The sequence below is a fragment of the Ambystoma mexicanum genome, unplaced genomic scaffold (genome assembly GCF_040938575.1).
Source record: "Ambystoma mexicanum isolate Mex_15411 unplaced genomic scaffold, UKY_AmexF1_1 Mex_scaf52, whole genome shotgun sequence".
Classification (NCBI taxonomy): Eukaryota; Metazoa; Chordata; class Amphibia; order Caudata; family Ambystomatidae; genus Ambystoma; species Ambystoma mexicanum.
Genome location: NW_027182469.1, coordinates 91,128 through 98,987, shown reverse-complemented (window position 1 = coordinate 98,987; position 7,860 = coordinate 91,128).

The following is a 7,860-nucleotide window of genomic DNA, read 5'->3' as shown; positions in this document are numbered from 1 at the left end:
CGTCGGTCGACCACCACTGCTTCAGTGTGCCGCTTGTAGGGTTAGGTCTGTCTGCAAGTTGATTGTAGATCCTGGACATAGGTTTCCATCCGCCCCCCAAGTTATGAAGCAGTGTTAGTATTGGTTCTGCCTCCGGCTCCTCTGGCCACCCCGTCCATTTCCCTTTCGCCACCTTCCGGATCATCCGGTACCACAAGAACTGGCCCTTGGGGAGCCCTTCCTTTTCCACCCTGGTTTCAAATTCCCTAAAGACATCATCCTCGTATGTGCCCCCTGAAGTGTAGATGCCACATCTCTCCCACTGCCTAAATAGTTACCAGGTGTGTTTTGTCTGCACAGATATCCACAGCAATCGGGGTTTCAGGGGAGCAAGGGTGTTCACGGGCTAACAGTTTCAGGGCCCTCTTCCAAAAATGTCTACCTAGCTGCACAATCCTTGGGGCCTCTCCCAAGCATTGCAGCAGGACCCACAGCGCTTCCTTCAGACGCACCGGTGCTACAAGCTGTTTTAGAAGCTGGGTTTCAGAGGTGGCCTCATCTGCGAGCCATTTGGCCACAAAGCTTAGCTGTGTGGCTAGAAAGTACCTCTTGAGATCTGGCAGTTGGACCCCGCACACTTTGCATGGTAGCATGAGAGTGTGAAGAGTTAATCGGTGCCAGGCAGGTCCCCATATCAGTTCCCTCAATAATTTTTCCAGTAACCAAAAGAAGTATGCTGGAATGTAGTAGTGCGCATTGTGAAAAAAGTATAGGAACCATGGCAACATTATCATCTTAACAATAGCGACCTTTCCCATCATCGATAGTGGGAGTTTGGACCAAAACGTCATGGACTTCCTGAGTCCCTGCACCGCTAGCAGGGTGTTGGCCCCTGTGTGTCTGCTCTGGTGTGTGCCAGGTGTTCACACCCAAGTATCTGAAAATGTGTGGTTTCCATTGAAGCCCCACCTACGGGAGAACCATCTCTCTTCTCCTTGCCAACCCCGCTAGTGGGAATATGCATGATTTATCCATGCTAAAGGATATCCCTGATATTCACGCAAACCTCTCTACTACATCTAGGATTACTGGTACGTTTAGGTGTGGGTGCCGCAAGTAGGGCAGAACGTCATGCGCATATAAGGAGAAAACATGGTACACTTTTCCCACCCTGATGCCTGCGTCAAATGAACTGTTTTCTGATGTATATGGCTATCGGCTCTAGTCCCAGAACATATAGCATTAGTGACAGTGGGCAACCCTGCCTGGTGCCGCTTTGTATATCCCATTGTTGTGATATCGTTCTACCAGTCTTCACCCTGGCCACTGGTGCCTCGTATAGTATTTTGATCCACCTAATGAAATGAACTCACTCCGAACTGTCTCAGGACTGTGAATAACCATTCCCAGTATATGGAGTCGAATGCTTTTATGGCGTCTAGGGACACCACCTCATACAGCTCCTGTGAGTCTTGCGTTTGAGCAATAATATGCTGCAGCCTATGAAAATTTACTGCCGTGTTTCAGCCCGGTATGAATCCGTTCTGGTCTCCATGTGCCATGGTCCCTATGACCTTCGACAAACGCTTAGCTAGTATAGTCAGCAGCATTGCTAATGGCCTATATGAACCACACTCACTTGTGGGTTTACCCGGTTTGGGGATCGGAACCACTAATGTTTTCCTCATGCTCTTCGGGAGCGCCCCTGTCTCATATGACTCCTCGAACACCTCATAGAGAGTTGGGGCTAGTTCTGTGCTGTATGCCTTATACAATTCGGGGGCATCCCATCGCTCCCAGGGGTCTTACTGGTGGTCAGCGTTTTGAATGCCTCACTTATATCGTCAACCGTTAGCTCCCCGTCTAGTATTCCCCATTGAGTGTCATCTAAGGAGGGAGCCCTATCGCCTCTAAGGTATCTAGTATGTCACCCTGGGATATTAGTGCTTCGTGGCAATTCAATCGGGAGTAAAAAGTTTTAAACGTGTTGTTAATTACCACTTGTGATGTGTGGCCCAAATCTGCTTCATTTTTGATTTCTGTTATCTGGTGTTTCGGATTTTCCCATTTGCACAGCCATGAAAGTATCCTGCCTGGTTTGTCCCCCTCCGAATGCACCCTCGTGGACCTGGCAATATAATCAAACATGGCTAGTCTATCCCAGGTTGTCCGGCAGTCATCTCTGACTGCTGACAATTCTATTTCCATCGCCCTAGTTTTCTGGGCGCAGGCCTCCATCGCCCTGATCCTCCCCTCAGCCAATTCTAGGTCCTCTTTCAGTGTCTTCCTGATGCCCCCCATGGTGGCGATGACCTCCCCTCTTACCACCACTTTCAGAGCCTCCCATATCGTGTCCCAGCCCTTCACACTCCCCACATTGTGATACATGTACTCCGTTATCCTACTCCTGAGCCCCTCTCTGAAGACGGAGTCGGTCAGAACCTCTGCTGACATGCGCCACATGGGTGTAGGCGGCCTAGGGCCCCTTGTCGTCCACTCCATGAGCAGTGGTGAGTGGTCTGATATTGTTCTGCCCAAATATGTCGCTCATTCTACATGAGGGAGGTGCATTTTGTCTATTAATAGGTAGTCTATTCTAGTGTAGAGTTCATGGGGGACGAGAAATAGGAAAATTCTTTACTGTTCGGGTGTAATTCCCTCCACACCTCCGCTAGGCCAAGGCTCTCAATTACTGCATTGAGTGACGAATAGATCATCTTCACTCCTTGTTTCGGGGGGCTGGACCTGTCAAGGTCATGCTCGCAAACACAGTTGAAGTCCCCCCAACCCCCATATAAAGAAGCAGTCTACATAGGGAGTTAATTTCGCACCCAACTTGGTCAGGTACGCTGAGGTCCCGCAATTGGGTAGGTAGAAGTTGACTCTACAGACTTCTAGCTGTTCAATGCTTCCCCTGAGTATGAGGTATCTCCCCTCTGCATCTACCTCCTTTGCTATCAGTCGGAAAGGTGCAGCATTGTCGATCCACGTGTATACCCCCTGAGTGTATTTAGAGTATGCTGCCCCAAATCCTTGCCCTCCCCAATGCTCCTCCACTTTACCATTACTATCAGCTGTGAGGTGGGTGTCCTGCAATAGGGCTATTAAAATCTTCTTTCTCCTCAGGAAGGATCTGATCCTGTTCCTGCGCATGCGTTGTCTGCAATGATTCTTTACTGCAAAAGGGTCGTGTCCGTGACTGACGTTCCTCCCACGTGCACCGCTCTCTCTATTCCTTTGCACTGTGTGGGCGACCGAACCAGGTCACTGTCCTGATTATGTTTGGTGTATGGGCTAGTGTGGGCTGTCCGGGTGCTGGCCCTTCCCATCTCTGGCTGTAGTGGCTGGCACTGATTCGTCGGTCCCCTGTTCCCAGGTGGGGTCGAAGTTTGGTTCAGCTTGGGGAGGTGCACTTCTCTAGATCATTTGCCTGTGCCTTCATCATACATAGTGTAGCCGATTCACACCGTTTACTGCCCTCTCCTCCAGAACCTTGTTTCTCCTCTCCAATTCTTGCACTCTACTCTGGATATCTTTCAGTGTTTCCATGGTCTCTCGCTTCTCGGACTCAATAGTGGTTACGCGTTCTGTGCGATTTCGCATGTCCTGGCGCATCACTTGCATGTCTGCTTTTAATTCTTCTATTTGGTTTCATTAAAAGAGTGGAGCCTGGCTATGGCTTCCAGTACCTGGATGTCTTTGTTGTTGCCACCCATTGACGCTTGAGCTGTACCGGCCTCGCTGAAGGCTTGTCTTTGCTCTCTTGGTTTAGCTGACGTCAAAAGACTCCATTATAGTGGCCTTGTTTTTCCCTATGGGCAGGGACATATCCTCCGACTGCGGACCCGTGTAGCGTTGGTCCGCCAGCTGGCGTGTCGTCCTATGTGGCTCAGAGCTTTGTTTGGTCCAGTTTTGGGCCCTGGTTTTCCTAGGTTAGTTCCCAACTTGCAAGCGTGCTATTTTCCATGCTCAGTTTGATATTGGGTGTTGTCTGAAATGATTCTTTACTGCAAGAGGGTCGTGTCCGTGACTGACATTCCTCCCACGTGCACCGCTCTCTATTCCTGTGCACTGTGTGGGCGACGGAACCAGGTCACTGTTCTGATTACATTTGGTGTATGGGCTAGTGTGGGCTGTCTGGGTGCTGGTCCTTCCCTGCTCTGGCTGTAGTGGCGGGCATAGATTTGTCAGTCCCCTGTTCCCAGGTGGGGTCGAAGTTTGATTCAGCTTGGGGAGGTACACTTCCCTAGATCATTTGCCTGTGCCTTCATCATAGGTAGTGTAGCCGATTTCCCCCCTGTCTTCCCGCCCAGGTTGGGCTCTGCAGTGTTATGGCCAGACTCGGCCTTCTCGGGTGCTCCAGCGATCCACTTAAGCCGGTGCCTCTGATTTATGTGCTCCATGTGCTTTGCTTCTGTTGGCTCAAGCTGCGCGTGCCTCTTTGTGGTTAGTTTCCCTGTTCCTGGGCCAGTTTAGTTTGCCGATTCCCCCTTTGTCTGATGGTGCTTCGGGGGATGGCTGGAGTGTCGCTCCATCAGCCCGGCCTTCCTTCCGCTCAATCACCTGGATGTCCCTGTCAGATGTAGTTCCTAATATAGCTTCTTGTGGTGAGGTTCTTGGGTAGTGTATGGGAGGACTGGTCCAGGAGACCCCCCTCCCATGCCTCTTCTCCCCCGGTGAGGTTCATGGCTCACCGGGTGTCCTTCCTGCCACCAAGGCCCAGGAGGTGGGTGGGGCACTGGCTGAAGACATTGACCAAACCTGCTCAATTTAGCTAGGCCCTGGAAACCATTTTGTCTTATAAAAATGGCTTGAGCCCTGGGCACTGCAGCACGGCCCCCACCCTTGGAGAGTGTCACTTATCCCTGTGGCCACAGCTCCCTGGCAGATCCGCTAAGAGCCCGTTCCCACGAGCAGACGGACATGAGCTAGTGTTAGATACCAACACTGTAACATTTCTTTTTTATTATTTTTTATTTTTTATTATTAATTTTATTGAAATTTATAGAAAACATACAAACAACAAACTTATCAGCATTGTAATCGTAGAACTCATTGCATAGAATCCACACCCCATAACCAACCCCAACCTTCACAGAATCTAAAAAGCAAAACAGACCAAAAGCAAAACACTGTAACATTTCACCTTCCGCAGTGTATCGCTGTTTCCAGCATGACCCGGCCAGCAGGGCCTGGGTGGAAAAGAACTGTACAATGGTCCCCTGACAAAAACAAAATCCCCAAATACTAATGAGCAAACCACCTGTGATGAAAGTGTTCTCTCCACAACCTCACTGACTAAAAAACCTGTAAAATATATGAAAATGGCAGGATGGGTGCTCATATGACATTAGGGATGAAGCACCCACATCCCTGTAGCTATGCGCAAATGGTAAAAGCGTCCCGGTGGTTTTTCATGTTATGTGTGTTATCGAGAAGACTGCACCCCACAGTCCCGCGCCAAAACTGAACTAATGCTGCTAGAGTGCAAAGGAAGACAAATGCAACCATACTGAGGGCTCATGTAAGGGGTGCACGAAAATGCACCATATGTGTGTCCGAGCCCACTATGTGCCACTGCCGCCAGTCTCAGTGGCGGGTTGTTCCTGCGTGCTCCACCAACCTTACTACTACTTCACTTACCGTGTATGTATAAGCATGTAACAAAATGTTGTAGTTGCTAAAAACGTAGTGTACAAGCAATGTGCTCAAATTGGCCATATGGATGGCACTCGCAATGTCAAAAACGTGAGCTTTGGAAAGACTCAATGAGTATTGTATATTATATGAATGTTTATGTCTCTTCCACCTAAAGTCTGCAACACACAAGGAAAATACCTTTGTGAGCACATGCAAGGCCATTCCCCCTTCGTCCCAGTGAAGCCTGCCAGATGAAAAAGCAGAGGCCTGTGCCGCGCTGCTCCACCTCCCCCAATTCGGCTTGAGCCGCTTCAAGCATTCGCATTCCCCCGCAGCACCCAAGGCCACGGCCTGCCACCTGAATTATTTACAACCCAGCAGTAAACCCCGGCCTTAAAACACAGATTATTGAGTGGAGTCTTGCCCTTTCTTAGACTCCACGACACACCGGCTCACCTTAGGTTAATGGCCCCTGTAAAATTAGGACACCCAATATTATGGCAACATTACAAGAACACATCCATAATGACTTCTAACAAGACATGATGACACAGACCGCCTGTCCCTTGCCCCGAGACCCAACCCCACGACCTCTGATACCCGGTCAACAGGATGATGGTAACCATGTATTGACGAATCGCCAACAGACCCCACTCCAGGTCCATTCCTCCTGTGTTGCATTAACCTGTAGAATAACCTATTGGAAGATTTACCAGGGAAGATAATATTGCAATGTTGAATGACTGCGGTGTGCGTGGCCCTAGGGCAGAAAGTCAGGAAAGACATTCATCTCTGACACTGATCACGGTTGGCACAACAACACCGCCCGGATGAGCCCAGCTGACCTGCCAGGCCCAGCCCAACCCACGAGGGTAACCAGTGACGTTCTCCAGCCGCGGCAAACCACATTGCAGCAGCACCTATAGCTAGTCGTCCCCACCCAATCCCCACGAACTTGTGCCCCCTATAGCATGTAGGTTCTTATGACGTTTTTTGTAAATAAATACGCCTGTCTTTGCTATTGTCAGACAGAGCGCTCTCGGAGTTTGCAGAGTTCTTTGCATGCCCTATTTTGATTGATAAACTCCCATTTAAGCTCACCCGCACTTTGTCCTGGCCTTATTCCCGTCCTGGGAGAGTCCATTATTGTCTCTCATTGCGGGGAGGACCGTGCTATCTGGGGACGCTTGCCTTCAGTGGTGACCCCGAAAGCGTGATTTTAACTTCTCTCCTAATATATATATATCCCTACCGTTCCCTTTGGCACGAAAATCACCGGTCGAAAAGGGATACACACGGTGCGCCGGCTCCGGGAGGCTGCCCGCCAACGGCGACCGGTACGCTCAGAAGTGCGCACTCACCAGAGAGAGGGTACGGGATCCCGGTTGAAAAATCCCCTTTGAGTACCGCTCGCCGGAGCCAGGGCTGACCGCTGAGCAAACGGCAACACTGCCAGGATGGACCCAGTTTCGGAGACTCTCGGTTCAAGACGGGCACGTGAGTATTGAGTGCGAGCGACCATAAAGGGAGTAAGGGAGGAAATATAGGACAGGGAACGAGGCTGGTTGAAAGGGGGGCACTTTGGGTCTACTAAGGACCATCCTAAACTTTGTTTACTTTTTCTTTGCATATGGCCATTAGGATTAAGAGGTGAACAGAGATAAAGAGATGGGAACCTAGCTCCGCAAGGGGGTGGAAGGCGGCGCCGCATAGTGCTATCTTGACTAGTACTGGGAATATATGAAGAAGTGGAATATGAGATAAAGGTGTCTGGTAAAGGAAGACACGGAAAATACATTAGTGACTGCTATTATTTCTATTTTTCTCTCTGGGTTTACGGGTAAATAAAAGCGGGTTAGTACAAACAAAGATATAATGTAAGTAGAAAAATAATGTTATATCAAAATTAGGAGACGTGTATATATATCAGATTAAGACGGACAGGGACAGTTGGCAAGGGAGGAAAGGGAGGACAAACTGGGCTGTGAATAGAGTGATGCATCGTATATGTCAGAACATATTTGATATAATAAGTGTGTAAAGGTGGTCAGAAATACATAATTGTGGTATGGTTACGGTAAGTGTGACCAGGAGAAATATCAGAAAGAAGAGTGTAATGTGGTAAAGTGAGTGTTCATTTCTTTGATCTGCTGGGTTCAATTGTCACAGTTATTGATGGTTTGCTCTTGTACGTGCCCCCTAAAGAGTATAGAATAGAGGCTGTGTGCAGCCATTCTCATA